Here is a 23,193-nt window from a genome sequence, read left to right as displayed (position 1 = left end):
TACATTAATGCATTGCAATGCCAACGCACTTTTTACGTGGCAAGATCGATAATTAGCAGAGCGTAATGAAGACATCGCAAAGTTTCTGTTTAAAGAATGGACTCAGTCGAGAATATTTTGTGGATTTTATTTTTCTGAGGATATTTTCCCTGTGCTGGGGTCGCCCTGCGCAGATATGTGAAAAAGCTGGTTTTGTTAAAACTCCAGAGACCGCATGGAAGTTCGCTGGGACAAAAGAGCTGTCAGTCATCCATTGACAAAAGAGCTGTCGGCCAGGAAGGGGGGCCACTGACAAAGCCACTCTAATTTGTAAAAGCACTTCTCACCTCCAACTCAGAAGGAGACACAGAACAATGAACCCGCCAGCCTGGCCAGCCAAGGAGGAGCTGGGTCTTTCCCAACACAAAGGCTCAGAGAGATGCCCAGACTAAGGGGCATCAGCCCAATGCATGGGTGGGATGGCCCATCACTGACTAAGTACCCGTGCTTCGAACCAAAGGGGTTTTAAAGATTGGCGGGAAAGATAGGGGTAGCAAGACTCCCAGAAAGACAGGGTCCTTTCCACTTTATTTTTAGCTTGGAGCTTGGTGTGAAGCTTGGAGCTTGCAGCTTGCAGCTTGTGTACTGTATGTATGTTGTTTGTAACCGGGATTTTATTCTCCACAGAGACAGTGATTTTGTTTAGCAGTGCATGTTTTAGACAGTGTATGCTAGACCAAATAAATATACTACGATTTATCACTGAAGCATCCCTTTCCGTGACTGATTTAATTTCCACTCTGAATAATAATTCCCGGATCTAGAACTTTCGTAAGGTGGGGGCGATTCAAACCGTCCGTCTGGCAATTGAGCGAGGATCACAAACACTTACAATATTTACGAAAGGATATACTTGCTTTGGAGGCAGTTCAGAGAAGGTTCACTGGGTTGACTCCGGAGATGAGGGGGTTGACTTATGAGAAAAGGTTGAGTAGGTGGGGCCTCTACTCATTGGAATTCAGAAGAATGAGAGATGATCTTATCGAAACGTATAAGGTAATGAGGGAGCTTGATAAGGTGGATGCAGAGAGGATGGTTCCACTGATAGGGGAGACGAGAATTAGGGGGCATAATCTCAGAATAAGGGGCTGCCCATTTAAATCTGTGATGAGGAGGAATTTCTTCTCTCAGAGGGTTGTAAATCTGTCGAACTCACTGCATCAGAGAGCTGAGAAAGCCACGACATTTAATAAATTTAAGACAGAGATAGCTTCTTAACTGATAAGGGAATAAGGCTTATGGGGAACGGGCAGGGATGTGGGCTTGAGTCCATGATCGGATCAGCCATGATCATATTAAATGGTGGAGCAGGCTCGAGGGGCCATATGGCCTACTCCTGCTCCTAGTTCTTAAGTTCTTATGTTCTGAATAGCGACACACAAAAACATGCTTTGATCATGGTTACACCTTATCTTCACGTTTGTCAAACAGTTGGCTTGTTGGTCTCGGGCTGTGATTTCCCTTCGGAGTTGTTAATTGAAATCTACGAGGGGTCCCAGAGGAGCCCTGATATTGCTCGCATATTTTGAAATTGCATCGAACTTTTGCAAAGAAGTACTTGCATATCTGCAGCGCCTTTCAGGAACTCATGACGACCCAAAGCGCTTTACAGCCATTGAGTTATGTTTGAAGTGTTGTAGTTTGGGGAAACATGTGCCCAGATCACCAAACATGTACCTCAACTCTTTGCAAAGAGTTTGGTGCAAATAATCAGGCGTCTCAGGGACTTGGACTTTCTTTGAATAAGTTCTGCTTGTACCTGCATTCAAGCTTGAAACAGCAACTTGGCTTCCATCTCACGGGAGGTTTGGGGTTGATGTGCGTTGCTTTCAATCTTTGAAATTTCACCAAGCAAAGAAACGGTGAATCCAACTGTCCCTGTAAGCATTTAGTTCCCGTTTAATCACAGGAATATCCGCAGTCAGGAGCTGAAAAGGAATTCAAACCTAATACCGGCTTCGGGACAATCAGAATACTTTGTCACAGACAAGGCACCGGAAGGCTGGAAGGTAGATCACACCGGTTGTGGGAGAGCTGGTTGGTGGTGACATGGAAGTGTCTGCAGTGTGCGGGACCAGACTGCTTCCACACATCCACAATGAATATCCCTCCATTTATTTGGGAAAAGTACAACTGAGAGTGGACAAGTTCCATCCCGGTCGGAGCAATCTGAAGCTTTAACTGACTGACACCCTGTTTTTGGATGTCTTGCACCTTATACATTCATCAATCTCTGTGGCACAATGGGTTAGCGCGTTCGGCTATCAATCGAAAGGTTGGTGGTTCGAGCCCACCCAAGGACGAAGTGTTTAACTGTTTTTCCCCTAGTATTCGGTGCCGCACAGTCCCAGGTTGTCATTGTGCGTTTTGGCTGCACGAATCTATTCCGCAAATGTTGCCAGCTGTGCTGTTGTCCAATTAGTTCCCACTCCAATATTTTATGAGCATTCAGTTCAAGTAAAACGATAACAATTTTTTACATGGATCATGTTCCATCCAGCCCATTAGAAATAAATTATGTTATTGGGTTTAAAGAAACTGGTGGAAATTGATTCTATTGGTACATATATAGAACTGGAACTTCGGTCTCAAGTGCTCCTCCTATCAAGTATAGACACACACACAATCAATGGTTTTACAACTGAGTCATAAACACTTACAATTTTAAACCATTCTCATACAGCGTGTAAATGAGATAGGGATAAAACTTCATCACATGTAAAGAGAAAATGAATGATTGAGGATACCACTGTTCCTCAGTAATTATATTATTATTTATTTCATTCTGAAGAAGGTTATCGGCTAATTAACGGTGATTAAAAGAATTCTTACTTTTGCACGTTGGCTGCATGTCGTCAATTTTATAAGGTTTTGAATTTAAAAATGGGTTACAATGCTGGTTGAATACATGACCCCAAAGTCTTTTTGGGATCACAGGTTGAGTCTCTCTGGTGGTTTATGCTCTCTTGTAGAGCGCCTGAGTTGGGGCTCCGGTTGTTGAGCGCTGGCCTGTGTGTCTGCTGTTTGCAGTGCCTCAGGTCTATCCGGACTGCCCACAGTGACTGGGCTCTCCTCCCTTTGGTTCCGGTGTTCGGTCACCTGTGCTGGAGTGAACTCTGTATCGCGTTCTTCCTCTGCTTCTTCTATGGGGTTGCTGAACCTCCTTTTTGTTTGATCCACATGTTTGCGGCAGATTTGTCCATTGGTTAGTTTAACTACCAGAATCCTATTGCCCTCTTTGGCAATCACAGTACCTGCGAGCCATTTAGGCCCTGCAGTGTAGTTGTGGACAACAACAGGTTCGTTTACACCAATATATCGTGCCCCCGCATTCCTGTCATGGTATTTATATTGTGATTGGCGCCTACTCTCAACAATTTCATTCATGGTGTGGTGAAAAAGGGATAACGGCATTTGAGCATCCTTATCATTAGCAGCCCTGCGGGTGGAACCGCTGTGAGCGAGTGTGGTCGGGATCTATTGGCCAACAGGAGGCGTGATAAGTTGCTTTGTAGGGAACCACCTTGGATTCTGAGCATCCCCTGTTTGATTATCTGCACTTTTCGTTCTGCCTGGCCGTTTGAGGCTGGCTTGAACGGTGCCTTTCTGACATGGTTCATTCCATTGCCTGCCATGAAGTCCTGGAATTCAGTGCTTGTGAAGCACAGGCCATTGTCGCTGACCAAGATGTCCGGTAGACCGTGGGCGGCGAACATTGCCCGTAGACTTTCTACCGTGGCAGAGGATGTGCTTGAATTTAAAATGTCACACTCGATCCATTTGGAGTGAGCGTCGACTACAACCAAAAACATTTTTCCGATGAAAGGACCTGTGTAGTCATCATGGATGCATGACCAAGGCTTGGCGGGCCATGGCCAGGGGCTAAGGGGGGCTTCCCTGGGCGCATTGCCCAGCTGGGCACACGTTTTGTACCTGCGAATACAAACTTCCAGATCTGCATCTATCCCTGGCCACCAAACGTGTGACCTGGCAATTGCCTTCATCATGACAATGCCCGGATGCTCATTGTGGAGTTCTCTGATGAACACCTCTCTGCCCATCTGGGGCATGACTACGCGGTTTCCCCACAGTAGGCAATCGGCCTGAATCGAGAGTTCATCCCTGCCCCTGTGAAATGGTTTAAATTCCTCAGGGCATGCCCTGTACGTGGCTGCCCAGTCCCAATTCAGGACACATTTCTTGACTAGAGACAATAGCGGGTCTCTATTTGTCCAGACTTTAGTCTGACGGGCTGTCATGGGTGAGCCATCGCTTGCGAAAGCTTCAACAGCCATGACCATCTCAGCGGCATGCTCGGTAGCCCCCTCAGTGGTGGCTGGTGGGAGCCTGCTGAGTGCATCGGCGCGGTTTTCAGTGCCCGGTCTGTGCCGAATTGTGTAGTCATAGGTGGCTAACGTGAGTGCCCACCTCTGTATATGGACCGATGCGTCTGCATTTATGGCCTTGTTGTCGGCCAAAAGGGACGTTCGGGGTTTGTGATCTGTATCCAGCTCAAATTTCCTGCCAAACAGGTACTGGTGCATTTTCTTTACCGAATATACACATGCGAGCGCCTCCTTTTCTATCATCCCGTAGCCCCTTTCTGCCTGGGACAGACTTCTGGAGGCATAAGCTACCGGCTGTAACTGACCCTTGGCATTGACATGCTGCAACACACACCCGACACCATAGGACGACGCATCGCAGGTTAACACAAGTTTCTTACATGGGTCATATCGCGTTAACAGATTGTTGGAACATAACAAATTGTGTGCTCTATTAAAAGCCCTTTGCTGGCTGTCCCCCCAGACCCATTCGCGACCTTTGCTTCGGAGCACATGTAGCGGCCCCAGCAGCGTGCTCAATTAGAGAAGAAAGTTACCAAATAGTTCGGGAGCCCCAGGAACAAACGCAGCTCCGTCGTGTTACGGGGTCTGGGTGCTCTCTGGATCGCTTCCGTCTTGGACGCAGTAGGGCTCATCCCATCTACTCCTACCCTCATCCCCAGGAATTCTACATCTGGAGCTAGGAAGATGCACTTCGCCTTTTTCAGTCGCAGCCCTACCTGGTCCAGTCTGCGTAGCACCTCCTCCAGGTTGTGGAGGTGTTCTTCAGTATCGTAACCCGTGATGAGGATGTCGTCCTGAAAAATCATCGTCCCTGGAATCGACTTGAGGAGGCTTTCCATATTTCATTGGAAGATCGCGGCGGCCGAGCGAATCCCGAACGGACATCTGTTGTACTCAAACAACCCCTTGTGTGTCGTGATGGTGGTCAGCTTCTTCAACTCTCTCGGCAGCTCCTGGGTCATGTAAGCTGAGGTCACGTCCAATTTTGAAAAAAGTTTGCCACCGGATAGCATCGCAAAGAGGTCCTCCGCTCTCGGTAGCGGGTACTGGTCTTGGAGTGACACCCGATTGATGGTGGCCTTGTAATCACCATATATCCTGACCGACCCATCCGCCTTGAACACCGGTACAATCGGGCTCGCCCAGTCACTGAATTCGACTGGCAAAATGATACCTTCCCTCAGCAGGCGGTTCAATTCACCTTCTATCTTTTCCCACATCACGTACGGCACCGCTCTGGCCTTGTGGTGTCCTGGCCTGGCTTTCGGGTTTATGTGAATCACTACCTTGGCCCCATGAAAGTGCCAATGCCGGGTTGAAATAATGAGTCAAATTTGTGCAGGATCTGTGAGCATGAAACTCGCTCCACAGAGGAAATAGCATTAACATTGCCCCATTTCCAGTTCATGACAGCAAGTCAACTCCTCCCCAGTGGTGCGGGACCGTCCCCCGGGACAAACCAGAGTGGCAACCTGTTCTCCGAATCTTTGTGGGTCACGATTGTCGTGGCGCTGCAAAGCACCGGAATGATCTCCTTGGTATATGTCCGTAGCTGTGCGTCAATCGGTGATAATTTTGGCCCTACTGGCCTTGGACGCCCACAACTTTTCAAACTATTTGTTACCCATCAGGGACTGGCTAGCCCCCGTGTCTAGCTCCATTGATACTGGGATGCCACTGAGGAGCACTTTCATCATTATCGGTGGCGTGCTGGTGTATGAACTGTATACGTGCTCCACATGAACTCACTGAACTTCACCTTCCAGCGATTTCCCCCAGCGTTCATTTCTGCAATTTCTGTAGGTATTTTGCTCATCTCTGCAATCTCCGGCTGAGTTTGTGCCTCCATACCTCCAACATGAGCTGTTTTTGGAAACAAAACATCCCTTGCTAGTCAATCGTCCCTGACAACACCTGTGACTGTCCTTGAGTGTGCCATTAACAGGTGTTGATGGCCCCATTACTGGCCACATTGTCCCTTGCAATGGTGTGAATCGCCGTTCTGCTTGCCAATATCTCTGTCGAACTCCCCCTCTGGGTTCGACTACATGTTGGGGCATACCCGATTGCCCTTGTCTACCTGGAGAACTGTGTGCTGCTTCAACAATGTTGATTCTCTGTCCCAACCATTCCTTAACACAGTATCTCTCGTCTATTCTGCTAGCGGCCATGCTCACGTGGTTTAAATCCCAGTTTCTCGTCGCCATTGATACATCCTTACTATACAGTAGAAATGCACACGAGGCCCATGCTTGAGAGAAGGTCAGTCTGTGGCATGTCCTTTATTCCTTCGCACTCAAGTGATGAATGTGAGTGGAGCTTCCCCTTTTATACCTGAAGGTCCAGGTTAGAAGTGTCTCCCACAAGTTCACCACCTAGTGGTCATTGTTCTCACAGTGTACAACTGAGGTCAGATGAAATATGGGTTACAATGTTGGTTGAATACATGACAATAAGCACTTAAAATTTTAAACCATTCTCCTAAAATACAGTGTGTAAACGAGATAGGGATAAAAGTTCATCACATGTAAAGAGAAAATTAATGATTGAAGCTAGTAAAAGATCCTCTCGGAATAAGTGATCACAGTCTGGTCGAATTTGTAACACAGATTGAGGGTGAGGAAGTAGTGTCTCAAACGAGCGTACTATGCTGAAACAAAAGGGACTACAGTGGGATGAGGGCAGAGTTGGCTAATGTAGACTGGAAACACAGACTAAACGGTGGCACAATTGAGGAACAGTGGAGGACTTTTAAGGGGCTCTTTCATAGTGCTCAACAAAAATATATTCCAGTGAAAAAGAAGGGCGGTAAGAGAAGGGATAACCAGCCGTGGATAACCAAGGAAATAAAGGAGAGTATCAAATTAAAAACCAATGCGTATAAGGTGGCCAAGGTTAGTGGGAAAATAGAAGATTGGGAAAATTTTAAACGACAGCAAAGAATGACTAAGAAAGCAATAAAGAAAGGAAAGATAGATTACAAAGGTAAACTTGTGCAAAGCATAAAAATGGATAGTTAAAGCTTTTACCAATATATAACACGGAAAAGAGTGACTAAAGTAAATGTTGGTCCCTTAGAAGATGAGAAGGGGGATTTAATAATGGGAATCTATATGGGTAGAGCTGCAGAATACCAAAGGGCAAAAAAAGTTAGTGGGAGTTGTGTACAGACCTCCAAGCAGTCGTAGTGATGTTGGGGAGGGCATCAAACATGAAATTAGAGGTGCGTGCAATAAAGGTGCAGCAGTTATAATGGGTGACTTTAATATGCACATAGATTGGGTTAACCAAACTGGAAGTAATACGATGGAGGAGGATTTCCTGGAGTGCATAAGGGATGGTTTTTTAGATCAATATGTCGAGTAACCAACTAGGGGGGAGGCCATCTTAGACTGGGTGTTGTGTAATGAGAGAGGATTCATTCGCAATCTCTTTGTGCGAGGCCCATTGGGGAAGAGTGACCATAATATGGTGGAATTCTGCATTAGGATGAAGAATGAAACAGTTAATTCAGAGACCATTGTCCAGAACTTAAAGAAGGGTAACTTTGAAGGTATGAGGCGTGAATTGGCTAGGATAGATTGGCGAATGATACTGAAGGGGTTGACTGTGGATTGGCAATGGCAGACATTTAGAGACCGCACGGATGAACTACAACAATTGTACATTCCTGTCTGGCATAAAAATAAAAAAGGGAAGGTGGCTCAACCGTGGCTATCAAGGGAAATCAGGGATAGCATTAAAGCCAAGGAAGTGGCATACAAATTGGCCAGAAATAGTAGCGAACCCAGGGACTGGGAGAAATTTAGAACTCAGCAGAGGTGGACAAAGGGTTTGATTAGGGCAGGGAAAATGGAGTACGAGAAGAAGCTTGCAGGGAACATTAAGACGGATTGCAAAAGTTTCTATAGATAAGTAAAGAGAAAAAGGTTAGTAAAGACAAACATAGGTCCCCTGCAGTCAGAATCAGGGGAAGTCATAACGGGGAACAAAGAAATGGCGGACCAATTGAACAAGTACTTTGGTTCGGTATTCACTGAGGAGGACACAAACAACCTTCCTGATATAAAAGGGGTCGGAGGGTCTAGTAAGGAGGAGGAACTGAGGGAAATCCTTATTAGTCGGGAAATTGTGTTGGGGAAATTGATGGGATTGAAGGTCGATAAATCCCCAGGGCCTGATGGACTGCATCCCAGAGTACTTAAGGAGGTGGCCTTGGAAATAGCGGATGCATTGACAGTCATTTTCCAACATTCCATTGACTCTGGATCAGTTCCTATGGAGTGGAGGGTAGCCAATGTAACACCACTTTTTAAAAAAGGAGGGAGAGAGAAAACAGGGAATTATAGACCGGTCAGCCTGACATCGGTACTGGGTAAAATGATGGAATCAATTATTAAGGATGTCATAGCAGTGCATTTGGAAAGAGGTAATATGATAGGTCCAAGTCAGCATGGATTTGTGAAAGGGAAATCATGCTTGACAAATCTTCTGGAATTTTTTGAGGATGTTTCCAGCAGAGTGGACAAGGGAGAGCCAGTTGATGTGGTATATTTGGACTTTCAGAAGGCTTTCGACAAGGTCCCACACAAGAGATTAATGTGCAAAGTTAAAGCACATGGGATTGGGGGTAGTGTGCTGACATGGATTGAGAACTGGTTGTCAGACAGGAAGCAAAGAGCAGGAGTAAATGGGGACATTTCAGAATGGCAGGCAGTGATTAGTGGGGTACCGCAAGGTTCTGTGCTGGGGCCCCAGCTTTTTACACTGTACATTAATGATTTAGATGAGGGGATTAAATGTAGTATCTCCAAATTTGCGGATGACACTAAGTTGGGTGGCAGTGTGAGCTGCGAGGAGGACCTCCAAAGGACAATGGTCCTTGGACGAGATAAAAAGCGTCTGGGGAAAAACGACCCGTATGAAAAATAAAGAGCGAACTAGATGGTCCCGAGCGGTTATGGGCCAGATTCGAAAGCGGAACGAAATTATAATGCGTTCCCAACATGATCGAGAACTGACCAGTACAAAGGATCAATTGCAAGCAGTTTGTGCACAGCTGCGACAGAAACAGCTTGAACTTGAAAAGCTGGAAGTGGAAGTTAAAGATCTTAAAGGTGAAATTAAAGAATGGAAAAAATCATTAGGTCAAGAGACAGTAATAGGAAAAGGAAAATGTATTGATCAATTCCAAGGGTACCCATGTTTGGATAAATTAAAAGCGCAAACCCGAAGACACGGCGGAGGAATAGATACGAATTCTGAATCCTTCGACGATACAGGGTCGGAGGATGAAGAATTAGGGGTGCACTTTGCCCCGTTTAAAAAAAGACGAGTTGTAGTCAAATCAGAAGAGACTGCGGATGAGAGCGGAACCAAAAAAACAAAGAAAAGGGTGTACGAAGAATACTTAGTTCATGATCCGGCAGACCCAGTGAAAATTGATAAATGGTCCAAGGAATTGCCCAATCCAAAGAAAGGGGGAGTAAAAACGTGGGACCAATTGGACCGCTTAAGAAATATATATCAGCTTCATCCCTGGGACGGAGTGCAAATTTTGACCATAATGGTGCCAAAAACACAGGGAAGAAAATTGCACGACAAGGTAGAAGAAGCTTTGGGGCAGAATGATCAAGAATTAGACGCAGGATGGGAGGCGATTAAACACTGGCTGCAAGCCTTCAGTCCAGCTAAGACAGACTGGGGAAAAATTGCAGCCTGCCAACAGAAAGGAACAGAGGATGTCCTGGAGTATGACGAGCGGTTTAGATGCACGTGGCTAGAACATTTGGGTATGAATAATATGGATGAGGAAATGGATGAACCCTTTTGGACCCCTGAAAGCAGCTTTCGTGGCAGGTCTAAAGCCAGAACTGTCAAAAATGCTTAAGGTGGTGTTACCAGACTGGGAAGGTCGAGGAACTATCTTTGAAGCATTGGTGGATCGATGTAACCAATTAGATGGGGATATGGGAGCTAAAGTCCGAGCTGTACAGGCTATGGGATGGAAATCCCAGGATTCAGATAAACAGTTAGTAGGGAAATTACCCGGAAAATGTCATTATTGTGGGAAAGAAGGTCACTGGGCCAAGACCTGCAGGGCCAAACAGAAAGGTCGTGGCTGGGGAAGAGGACGCAGCCAGGGATACAATTCAGCCAACAAGCCAGGCTTGTCACAAGATAACGACATCATAGAAGCATTTAAGCGATTGACAATACAACAACAGAAGGAGTTACTTGGGATAGCAAAAAACGATTAGAGCCCACCCTGGCCCCCCTCCTCGCACTAATACAACAAAGGGGAGATGCGCTATATATAACTGTGAGGGTGGGTGATAAGGATGTGGATTGTCTTTTAGACACAGGGGCGGATTTAACATGCTTATCCCTAAAATATGGAGACTTTTTGCCGTTGGATGGTAGGGCACGTACAGCCTATGGAGTTGGGGGCCATAAAATGGAAATTAAAAGGACAACACCGGTACTTATCGGGCTGGGTCCACATGAACTAACCATGCCGGTCTGGATAGGCCCAGTAGATCAACCCCTTTTGCGAATGGACGTTCTAATCCAAGTAGATTCATCGTTGCATTTCGAGGATGGTCGGGTGACATGGTCAATTAGAACTTTGAAGAAAGAAGAATTGAAGGAACACCGATATGGGCTAAAGATAAGAACGATTGTGGCCTACTCCAGATGGAGCCTGCGTCATTTACAAGGACCAAGCCTCCATGCACTAAACAGTATCCCATCAGTCCAACTGCCATCGTGGGAATCTTACCGGTTATTCAGCAATTGGAGAAACAAGGGGTGCTTATTAAAACGCGTAGCTCCTCCAATAGCCCCGTGTGGCCGGTACAGAAATCTAATGAGACTTGGCGTTTGACTGTCGATTATAGGAAAGCTAACCAATGTATTGATCAAAAAGCTCCTTTGGTCGCAGATCCCTCCACCATTTTTAATGCCCTCAAACCGGAACATAAATGTTTCTCGGTTATAGATATGGCCAACGGATTTTAGTCGGCGCCTCTGGCACCGGAGGTTCAACAGTGGTTTGCTTTCACGGTCCAAGGATAACCGTATACTTGGACCCGGTTACCGCAGGGTTTTCACAACAGCCCTACGGTATTCCACATGGCTTTACAAAGCCATTTGCGAGAATTACCTCCCCTGTCACCCACAATCATCCAATATGTAGACGATATCCTGCTAGCTTCAAACACGGAAGAACAGCATGAACAAGGTTTACGAGCTTTGCTGGATCACCTTCGGCTGAAAGGACATAAAGCCAGCATCAATAAAGCACAAATATCCCAAGAAGAGGTTGTATACCTGGGACAAAAGATTTCACAAGGAAAGAGAGAACTTACCCAGGATAGAACTGCAGCCATTCGGGCTGCTGAAAAACCCACCACTATTCAGCAACTAAGGTCTTTTTTGGGATTGTGTAACTTGAACAGAAATTGGATTGACTCCTTCACACAGCTTGCTCAGCCATTGAATGATATTTTAAAGGGGAAACGTGCCTCTAAAGAAGCCATCACCCTCACAAAAGAACAGCAAGAGGCCTTCCTGAGTTTGAAAAAGGCTTTGTTTTCGGCACCGGCTCTGGGAATCCCCGACAGTGGTAAGCCATTTACCCTGTTTGTCCATGAGAAAGAAGGATATATGACAGCTATACTGACACAAAAACATGGGGATCAGCAAAGACCTATTGGCTATTATTCGGCAAAACTGGATGCTGTCGCCCTCGGATGGGGAAGTTGCCTAAGGGCCATGGAAGCTACATGTCGAGCGGTAATAACCACTGCGGGTCGAGTCCTCGACCAAAAGCTGATTGTCAAGTGTCCCCACACCTTACACGATTTGCTGTCTATGAATAGAATGTCTCAGGTGACAGCAGCAAGATGGACCCGCTGGACAGCAGTTTTGGAAGCTCCTAATCTCCATATCGTCCGGGCCAGCCCGGTTAATCCCGCAACTATGCTCCCGATGTCAGAATCGAGGGAGCAAGAGGGGGGAGAATGTGAAGAGCATGACTGCGTGGAGATTTTAAAAGAAACAGAAGAAGCAGCCTTAGCAGCAGAGGAGCCTCTGCACAACCCAGACCTCATCCTGTTTACAGATGGTTCCTCCTTTGTTGAGAATGGTACCAGAAAAGCAGGATGGGCAGTTACAATCTTATATGAGGTAGTGGCCAAAGGATGTTTACCCTCAGGAAAGTCAGCACAACAGGCCGAGTTACGGGCCCTGTCAGAGGCATGTCGAATAGCAGAAGGACAGACAGCTAATGTCAACACAGCTTCGCGTTATGCTTTTGGAGTCGCTCACGACTTTGGTATGTTCTGGCGGAAAAGAGGATTCATCACTGCTGCTGGTACACCTATCCGAAATGGAAAAGAAGTCCGAGACTTACTGGAGGCCATACAATTACCTCAGGAAGTGTCCATTCTGAAGTGTAAGGCCCATACCAAGGAAAATACCACAGAAGCACAGGGAAATGCCCTAGCTGACCAGGCAGCTAAAGATGCCGCCTCACAGGGCGTTCCTCCAGAAGAACCAACACAGATGTGCAGATTGAAAGCACTCAGGACTCTGACACGAGACCTTCAAACAATGCAAGGCGAGTGCTCCCGAGAGGAAAAATGGACATGGATTGAGGCAGGAATTAAGCTATGCGAAGATGGTGTCTGGAGACAAAGAGTTACCGACAAGCCAGTCGCGCTACAAGCGCTTATGCCTTTTTTAGCCCAACAGATCCACTCGTGGGGACACTTGGCCTCACAACAGATGACGGCACGGTTCCAGAAAGGCTGGTGGGGTCGGGGATTTAAAAAACATGCCCAGCTGGTAACAGACCATTGCTTGGTCTGCCAGAAAAATAATTCTGGACCCATCACGGTATTGCCCCAACTGAGGCCCTCTGTCCCTGTCAGACCATTCCAGCATCTGCAGGTTGATTATATATCTCTTCCTTCATGCCAAGGATTCACAGATTCTCTAGATGGGTAGAAGCTGTCCCAACTAAAAGAGCCACAGCCAATCACACTGCAAAGGTCTTGTGTAAGGATTACATTCCCCGATGGGGAGTCCCGAGTAGCATTGACTCAGATCAGGGAACACATTTCAAAGGTGCTGTCTGCCAAGAAGTCTGTAGGTTACTGAACATTACGTGGGATTTACACTGTCCTTATCATTCACAATCATCAGGACAAGTAGAACGAATGAATCGAAATCTGAAACAACGGCTTGCCAAATATCACCAAGAAGGAACAACATGGCCCCAGGCACTATCAATAGTGCTATGTAGCATTAGGGCAACCCCGAACAGAACTACAGGTCTCAGCCCATTTGAAATTATAACAGGAAGACCCATGTTGCTGCCAGGAACTATCGATTTACGGAAAGCTGATGTTCACTTAATGAGTGACACTTTGTTATCATACTGTCAAAACTTAACCAATGCTATTAGTTCTGTTTCCCAACAGGTATCGGCAGCTTGGGGTAATCCACCCGAAGGAGGACACGACATCATCCCGGGAGTCTGGGTGTATGTGAAAAAGTTGCATAAAGAACCTTTGGGTGCCAAGTGGGAGGGACATTATCAAGTGTTATTGACCACCCAGGCAGCTGTTAAAGTCCACGGAAAGAAAGCCTGGATCCACGCTTCACACGTTCAATGAGCACCCGTAACTGAAGCTGAAATCTAACAAGGACAATTACTTTTTGCGAATATGTATAAATTTACTGTATTATTGATTGTAGGTATTCTAGGCATAGGCCTACTTCTTACAAGCCGACCTTCTGCACCAAAGGGAAATAGTAGGGTAGCAAGGGAATTACATGTAAATACCTTTTTATATATGTCATACATTTATGCCAAACAAGGTAACATTTCTAGTTGTTGGGTGTTTGCGCATATCTCTATTCACTCAAAGGGAGGGATTCCCTTGAGGCCAGTTCCCTTGAATATCTCGGAAATGGCTGAGTGGATAATTAATCAAAATAAAACAGGCAATGCGTTTCAGGATACGGAAAACTGGGCATGTAAATGGAAGTCAGCAGGTTACAATCTGACTACCTTTGAAGGGGGATACCAACCGTGCTACAATAATTTCAAACGGCCCCCATTTTTTGTTATCACTAATACAACGGGAATAGGAAGACCAGGGGAATCGGTCGGTCTGATTAGAAACATCAAAGGATGCCAAAATATGGGGTATAGTAACTGCTCCCGGAAGTATAACATAATCAAGTCACGGAACCGTCCAAACTGGGCTGATGTGGGAATTTTAACATAATGGGGATTCTGAATAAAACAGATGGAAAAGCTTGGACAGGCCCCGGAGTGTTGCTGACAAAGAAACAGCTAACATTCATTGCATATAATGGCACCTATTGGGTGTGTGGCCACAAGGCCTACCCTTGGCTGCCCCAGAATTGGATGGGATCCTGCTATTTAGCCTACATTGTGCCTTATATGTATCATATAAAGTCACTGTCGGAACATTTACACCGTCCTAAGAGAGCTATCACAGAAACAGAGAGGTTCTTTGCATTCTGATCCCTGGGTATGGGACCGCCAAACTGGCAAGGGAATCCATTAACATGGCATCCGTTGTGGAATGAGTAGCCAATGATACCTCAGAGGCCCTAGTTAAAATCAATGCAGAAATGGTAGCAATCCGCACAGTAGCCCTACAGAATAGACTGACCCTTGATTACATCCTGGCTGAAAAGGGAGGTACTTGCACCCTACTCGGAACTGATTGTTGCACATATATCCCAGATAGCTCCGAAGAAATTGCCCACTTAGCGGAGCATATCCAAAAGGAGATAGAAAAACTTAAGCAACCCCCATCATTCACTTTGTGGAGTGGAGCCACTGAATGGCTAGGTTCAATAGGAACTTCATTGGTGGAAGGTTTAATTCTATTCATTGTAATTGTTTTACTTTTATATTGTTTGTTTATGTTGATTAAATGTTGTTGCGACCAGGCGGCTGGAGCTGCTGTCCCGCAGGTGAGACACCTTGCAGGTCCCAGCAGACCGTCTGTACATGGCACAGGGGTATGTTATGCTTAAGGGAAGGTTGTTTACTGGTTGAACTAAGATATTGATTTGGATTAAATTGGAATAAGGTTAATTAACCTACTAAAATCAGACTTCCATTGTGGCCACGATGGAACTCGGGTTGGTGTAAATTTGTGTGGAAGCTATAGTCCGGACATGTGGCGAAACACATCAACAAATTTTAGAAGGAAACTCTATTAGCATGTATGAAATTATTTTGTAGAATGTTTAACCAGAGATACCTGATGTTTTATGATTCAGTTTGTGAAAGAATCAAAGTGGGGGATTGATAGAGAATTCAAACAGGCTGCATTTGGACAAGTGGAGAAAACACAGACTCCAATGACTATGTGCAGTTCAGCATGTTGCATTAAGTCATTCATCAACTTGACATTTTAGGACCTTGGGTAGCGAGCCAATTAAAAGGTTAAAAGACATTTAATTGAGCCAATAAGGTCAAAGAAGGTGAGTTCTTTTCTGTAAATTGATCCAGGTATAAGTACAGCCATTTTGACCATGTGGTCCCAGAAGAACAAAGACCTGGCTTAAAGCCAAGAACTTGTTACTGCTGTCTGCCAAAAATAAAGAAGTTAAAACTACAATCGGAGTTCGTATTTCATTGTAAATTAAGAGATCTAACACTCCTTCCCACAGATATTTAGGGGATCTCAAGCTTCTGTAATTTAGGTCCATTTTGAATTCAGTTTCCTATGAGTCCAAACACTGGGGGGGGGGGGGTCTCCATGAATGCAGCCCATTTTATCCCCCGCAGGCTTCATCTGCCCCTTTAAACTCATTTTAAAAGCCCAGAAAGGGATTCTTCTCCTCTGTAGGGGAAAGGTACCTGGAATCTTTGCGAGATATTGGTAAATTCTACAAGTGCGCCGGACTTAACCACTCGACCACCAGGGAACAGCTTCCATACTTGTCGATATATTTAGATATATTTATAGATGAACCTGAATATCAACGGCGAGCTACCGAGACCTCATGGCGCAACGGTAGCACTTTGAGTGAGAGAAATTGTTCCACAGTGATAACCATTTCATCTTTTGTTCCCTTTTAAACACTAGAAACTGAGCGAGCGGGAATAAATAGAGAAATAAAAGCACAGGGATATAGGCAAGAGCTAGAGAGAACGGGAAAGATACTGTCCCCACCCAGAACTAATGCAGAAACCCCTCTGCTGCGCTCGGGGTGGCCACCCGCAGCCTGGATACACTAACGTCCCAACAGCTCATTGACTGTCGGAGTGGGACCGTGCGGCGCTTCAGAAGACAGGTTGAAAAGTCAAAGTCACTGATTCCGGCTCAACTGCTCCTCCAACCAAGAATAGCAACATACACAAAATATGCTTTTATAATAGTTACACCTTATCGCCGTGCTAATCAAATAGTTGGCTCGTTGGTCTAGGGGTATGATTTTCGCTTCGGGGTTGATATTGTAAATTCGCGAGAGATTCCGGGTTCAAATCCCGGACGAGCCCATTCTTTTGCAAAGAAGGACTTGCACATCTGCAGCGCATTTCAGGAACTCATGACGCCCCAAAGCGCTTTACAGCCGTTGAGTTATGTTTGAAGTGTTGTAGTGTGGGGAAGGATGTGTCCAAATCACCCCACACGAACCTCAACTCTTTGCGAAGGAGTTCGGTGCAAATAATCAGGTGCCTCAGGGACTTGGACCTTCTTGAATGAGTTCTGCTTGTACCTGTATTCAAGCTTGAAACAGCAACTGGGCTTCCATCTCACGGGAGCAGCGTGTAGCGGTTTGCGAGTAGGTGACGAGGTTTGGGGTTGATGTGCGTCGCTTTCAATCTTTGAAATTTCACCAAGCAAAGAAACGGTGAATCCAACTGTCCCTGTAAGCATTTTGTTTGCATTTAATCACAGCAACATCCGCAGTCAGAAGCTGAAAAGGAATTAAAACCTACTACCGGCTTCGGGACAATCAGATTACTTCGTCACAGACAAGGCACCGGAAGGCTGGAAGGTAGATCACACCGGTTGTGGGAGAGCTGGTTGGCGGTGACATGGAAGTGTCTGCAGTGTGCGGGACCAGACTGCTTCCACGTATACACAATGAATGTCCCACCCTTTATTTGTGAAAAGTACAACTGAGAGTAGACAAGTTCCATCCCGGTCGGAGCAATCCAAAGCTTTAACTGATTGACACCCTGGTTTTGCATGTCTTGCAACATGTTCTTCCATCAGTCTCTGTGATGTAATGGGTTAGTGCATTCGGTTTTTATCCGAAAGGTTGGTGGTTTGAGCCCACCCAGGGGTGAAGCCTTTAACTGCTTTTTCCCCGAGGATTCAGTGCCGCACAGATCCAGGTTGTCATTGTGCGTTTTGGCTGCACGAATATATTCTGCAAACATTGCCAGCTGTGCTGTTATCCAGTGAGTTCCCACTCCAATACTTTACTGAGCATTCAGCTCAAGTAAAACAATTACATTTTTGGATCATGTTCTGACTTCCAGCCGACTAGAAATAAATTAAGTTATTATGTTTAAAGAAAAGGACAATAATGACACCAAGCATTACGATGCAGCGATGCAGCAATGCAGCGTTCCCTGGTGGTCCAGTGATTAGGATTCGGCGCTCTCACCACCGCGGCACTGGGTCAATTTCCGGCCAGGGAAATTGCACTTCCATCAAAATTAAAACCTTATAAGAAAGAGTTATGTGCATCGCATGTGGAAAAAAGGATTCATTGATTTAAACATCATTCATTAATCCATTGTAGAAATTCAATCATTGATTTTGCCCTGAGTACGTGAGGAACTTTTATCCCGACCTCATTGTATTTTAGGAGCATGGTCCAGGACCGGTATCTCCACCTGTGAAAGAAGGAAACTGCTGGAAATAGACAACAGGACGGGTAGCCTTTGACAAACAATTAAACCCAGGTTACAGACTCTCTTCCTTCCCCTGCCCTTTGCGGGACACTTGTTTCCCTTTAATTTTACAGACTGACTGAGTTCACTAACCGCGGGGAGAGAGTAGGTGTCTCCGCGAACCCACTGTGCTAACATGGAAGATAACACGATGGGGATGTGGGGTGGTGGGTGGGGATCAGTGACATGTTTGTGTAAAGGGCAGCGGAGCAGAAGGATTCACAGCTGTCAGTGAGGGACAGAAGTTGTTCAAGGTGAGCCAACACATTCCCGATCAGCACAGAAGGCATTCACTGGTCAGCTGCCCTCTGCTGTACTTCTGGTCAGAGCGGTTTCCGCAGTGGAGCCCTTATCACGTTTGCTTTCTACGCGAAAGGATCCCGGGCAGGAAGATTATGTTTCATCTTGCTGTGGATGAACAGCCATGGGCGAGGTTATTCTCCTGTCAAAAGGGCGACAGTGGCTTCTCCCTTATTCTTTAATTGCTCCTTATTTCACTTCACGAAATTGGTCCAGAGTGTCGTCACTTCATCTTTTGTTCCGCTTTAAACACATAAAATAAGGCCGGGGAATAACTACAGAAACCAAAGCACAGGGATGCAGACAAGAGGAAGAGAGAAGGGGAAATACTGTCCCAACCCAGAACTAATGCAGAAACCCCTCTGCTGCGCTCGGGGTGGCCACCCACAGCCTGGATACACTAACGTCCCAACAGCTCATTGACTATCGGAGTGGGACCGTGCGGCGCTTCTGAAGACAGGTCGAAAAAGCAAAGTCTCTGACTGACACCGGGAAACAGTGAGATGGGTTTTGGAGCATAGATCTGGTTATTGTGAAACAGCAAAGAAAATATTAAGTCCAGAATTAAACTCTATAACGTGTGTCCTGCTCGTTTAATGGTTAGGCGCTCACAGAGGGAGCCCGAGTTCGGAATGTGACTGAAGGACAGTCGAAACTTCAATAACTGAACTTTAATAATTGCAGGATGAAATGATATTCCCGATCTGAATTTACACACTCTGTATTTTCGGAGATTTAAAATGTTCATTGCTCATCAGACAGGGAACCTGGGGCTACTTCTGTTCAATTTATTTTACAGCAAATATATTCTAAAATAAAGCACGCGCCGGGGACATTTCATGTGTGAGGCAAACGTGATTACCGCTACACTATAGAAACCTTTGCCTAACCTTTGCCCTGGTTCATCATTTGCACCAAATTAACCCCAATGAGATAGGGATAAAAACATGCTCAGGGCATAATAAATGGTTGAAGTTTTACAAAAGAATTTTATAGATTATAATAATTTCATGGAACATAATAATGTTTAAATCAATCATTCTTTTTGTACACTGAGGCACCAAATCAAGGGTCCACTTACACTGAGGCATCAAATCCAGGGACCCCTTACACTGAGGCATCAAATCCAGGGGCCCTTTACACTGAGGCACCAAATCCAGGGACCCCTTACACTCAGGCATTAAATCCAGGGACCTCTTGCACTGAGACAACAAATCCAGGGACCACTTGCACTGAGACATGAAATCCAGGGCCCAATTACACTGAGGCATCAAATCCAATGTCCCCTGAAACTGAGGCACCAAATCCACGGTCCCCTTACACTGAGGCATCGAATCCTGGGACCCCTTACACTGAGGCACGAAGTCCAGGGACCCCTTACACTGAGGCATCAAATCCAGGGACGCCTTACACTGAGACATCAAATCCACGGCCCACTTACACTGAGGCATCAAATCCAGTGTCCCCTGACACTGAGGCACCAAATCCAGGGACACCTTACACTGAGGCTTCAAATCCAGGGACACCTTACACTGAGACACCAAATCCAGGGACCCCTTACACTGAGACACCAAATCCAGGGACCCCTTACACTGAGGCATCAAATCCAGGGACCGCTTACACTGAGACATCAAATCCAGGGACCCCTTACACTGAGACATCAAATCCAGGGCCCACTTACACTGAGGCATCAAATCTAGTGTCCCCTGACACTGAGGCACCAAATCCAGGGACTCATTACACTGAGGCTAAAATCCAGGGACCCCTTGCACTGAGGTATCAAATCAAGGGAACCCTTACACTGATACATCAAATCCAGGGACCCCTGGCACAGAGACACCAAATCCAGGGACCCCTTACACTGAGACATCAAATCCAGGGACCCCTTGCACTGAGGTATCAAATCAAGGGGCCCTGACACTGTGCCACCAAATCCAGGGTATCCTTACACTGAGACACCAAATCCAGGGACCCCTTACACTGAGGCATCAAATCCAATGCCCTTGCACTGAGACATCAAATCCAGGGACTACTTACACTAAGGCATCAAATTCAGGGCCCCTTACACGGAGACATCAAATCCAGGAACCACTTACACTGAGACATCAAATCAAGGGACCACTTACTCTGAGGCATCAAATCCAGGGACCCCTTACACTGAGGCATCAAATCCAGGGACCCCTTACACTGAGGCACCAAATCCAGGGACCCCTTACACTGAGACATGAAATCCAGGGCCCAATTACACTGAGGCATCAAATCCAATGTCCCCTGAAACTGAGGCACCAAATCCACGGTCCCCTTACACTGAGGCATCGAATCCTGGGACCCCTTACACTGAGGCACGAAGTCCAGGGACCCCTTACACTGAGGCTAAAATCCAGGGATCCCTTGCACTGAGACATCAAATCAAGGGACCACTTACACTGAGGCATCAAATCCAGGGTCCCCTTACACTGAGCCGGCAAATCCAGGGACACCTTACACTGAGGCTTCAAATCCAGGGACACCTTACACTGAGACACCAAATCCAGGGACCCCTTACACTGAGACACCAAATCCAGGGACCCCTTACACTGAGGCATCAAATCCAGGGACCGCTTACACTGAGACATCAAATCCAGGGACCCCTTACACTGAGTCATCAAATCCAGGGCCCACTTACACTGAGGCATCAAATCTAGTGTCCCCTGATACTGAGGCACCAAATCCAGGGACTCATTACACTGAGGCTAAAATCCAGGGACCCCTTGCACTGAGGTATCAAATCAAGGGAACCCTTACACTGATACATCAAATCCAGGGACCCCTGGCACAGAGACACCAAATCCAGGGACCCCTTACACTGAGACATCAAATCCAGGGACCCCTTGCACTGAGGTATCAAATCAAGGGGGCTTGACACTGTGCCACCAAATCCAGGGTATCCTTACACTGAGACACCAAATCCAGGGACCCCTTACACTGAGGCATCAAATCCAATGCCCTTGCACTGAGACATCAAATCCAGGGACTACTTACACCAAGGCATCAAATTCAGGGCCCCTTACACGGAGACATCAAATCCAGGAACCACTTACACTGAGACATCAAATCAAGGGACCACTTACTCTGAGGCATCAAATCCAGGGACCCCTTACACTGAGGCATCAAATCCAGGGACCCCTTACATTGAGGCACCAAATCCAGGGACCCCTTACACTGAGGCACCAAATCCAGGGACCCCTTACACTGAGGCATCAAATCCAGGGACACTTTACACTGAGACACCAAATCCAGGGACCCCTGACACTGAGACACCAAATCGAGGGACTCCTTGCACTGAGACATCAAATCCAGTGTCCCCTGACAGTGAGGCACCAAATCTAGGGACTCATTACACTGAGGCTAAAATCCAGGGACCCCTTGCACTGAGACATCAAATCAAGGGATCACTTGCACTGAGGCATCAAATCCAGGATCCCCTTACACTGAGCCGGCAAATCCAGGGACATCTTACACTGAGGCTTCAAATCCAGGGACACCTTACACTGAGACACCAAATCCAGGGACCCCTTACACTGAGGCATCAAATCCAGGGACCCCTTACACTGAGACATCAAATCCAGGGACCCCTTACACTGAGACATGAAATCCAGGGCCCACTTACACTGAGGCATCAAATCCAGTGTCCCCTGACATTGAGGCACCAAATCCAGGGAATCATTACTCTGAGGCTAAAATCCAGGGACCCCTTGCACTGAGGTATCAAATCAAGGAGCCCTTACACTGATACATCAAATCCAGCGACTCCTTGCACTGAGACACCGAATCCAGGGACACCTTAAACTGAGACATCAAATCCAGGGACCCCTTACACTGAGGCATCAAATCCAGTGTCCTCTGACACTGAGGCATCAAATACAGGGACCCCTTGCACTGAGGTATCAAATCAAGGGAGCCCTTAAACTGATACATCAAATCCAGGGACTCCTGGCACTGAGACACCAAATCCAGGGACCCCTTACACTGAGACATCAAAACCAGGGACCACTTACACTGAGGCATCAAATCCAGGGGCCCTGACACTGTGCCACCAAATCCAGGGTATCCTTACACTGAGACACCAAATCCAGGGACCCCTTACACTGAGGCATCAAATCCAATGCCCTTGCACTGAGACATCAAATCCAGGGACTACTTACACTGAGGCATCAAATCCAATGCCCTTGTACTGAGACATTAAATCCAGGGACTACTTACACTGAGACATCAAATCCAGGGACCCCTTACACTGAGACATGAAATCCAGGGCCCACTTACACTGAGGCATCAAATCCAGTGTCCCCTGACATTGAGGCACCAAATCCAGGGAATCATTACTCTGAGGCTAAAATCCAGGGACCCCTTGCAGTGAGGTATCAAATCAAGGGAGCCCTTACACTGATACATCAAATCCAGGGACTCCTTGCACTGAGACACCGAATCCAGGGACCCCTTAAACTGAGACATCAAATCCAGGGACCCCTTGCACTGAGGCATCAAATCCAGTGTCCT

The 23,193-nt window shown here is 46.4% G+C and overlaps 1 protein-coding gene and 1 non-coding gene across 3 annotated transcripts in view; one reads left to right on the top strand and one right to left on the bottom strand.

Moving 5' to 3' along the window:
* Positions 1-23,193, bottom strand: part of LOC139239597 (zinc finger protein 664-like) — a 351,778-nt gene that overhangs the window by 165,989 nt on the left and 162,596 nt on the right. The window lies entirely within an intron of this gene.
* Positions 16,860-16,947, top strand: trnap-cgg (transfer RNA proline (anticodon CGG)). Its single transcript is given in 2 exon segments — positions 16,860-16,895; positions 16,912-16,947. It is a non-coding gene; the product is annotated as a tRNA-Pro (tRNA).

The sequence above is a fragment of the Pristiophorus japonicus genome, chromosome 28 (genome assembly GCF_044704955.1).
Source record: "Pristiophorus japonicus isolate sPriJap1 chromosome 28, sPriJap1.hap1, whole genome shotgun sequence".
NCBI classification, from domain to species: Eukaryota; Metazoa; Chordata; class Chondrichthyes; family Pristiophoridae; genus Pristiophorus; species Pristiophorus japonicus.
The sequence above is the reverse complement of the archived record's forward strand: the minus strand, read 5'-3'. Positions and strand labels throughout refer to the sequence as shown.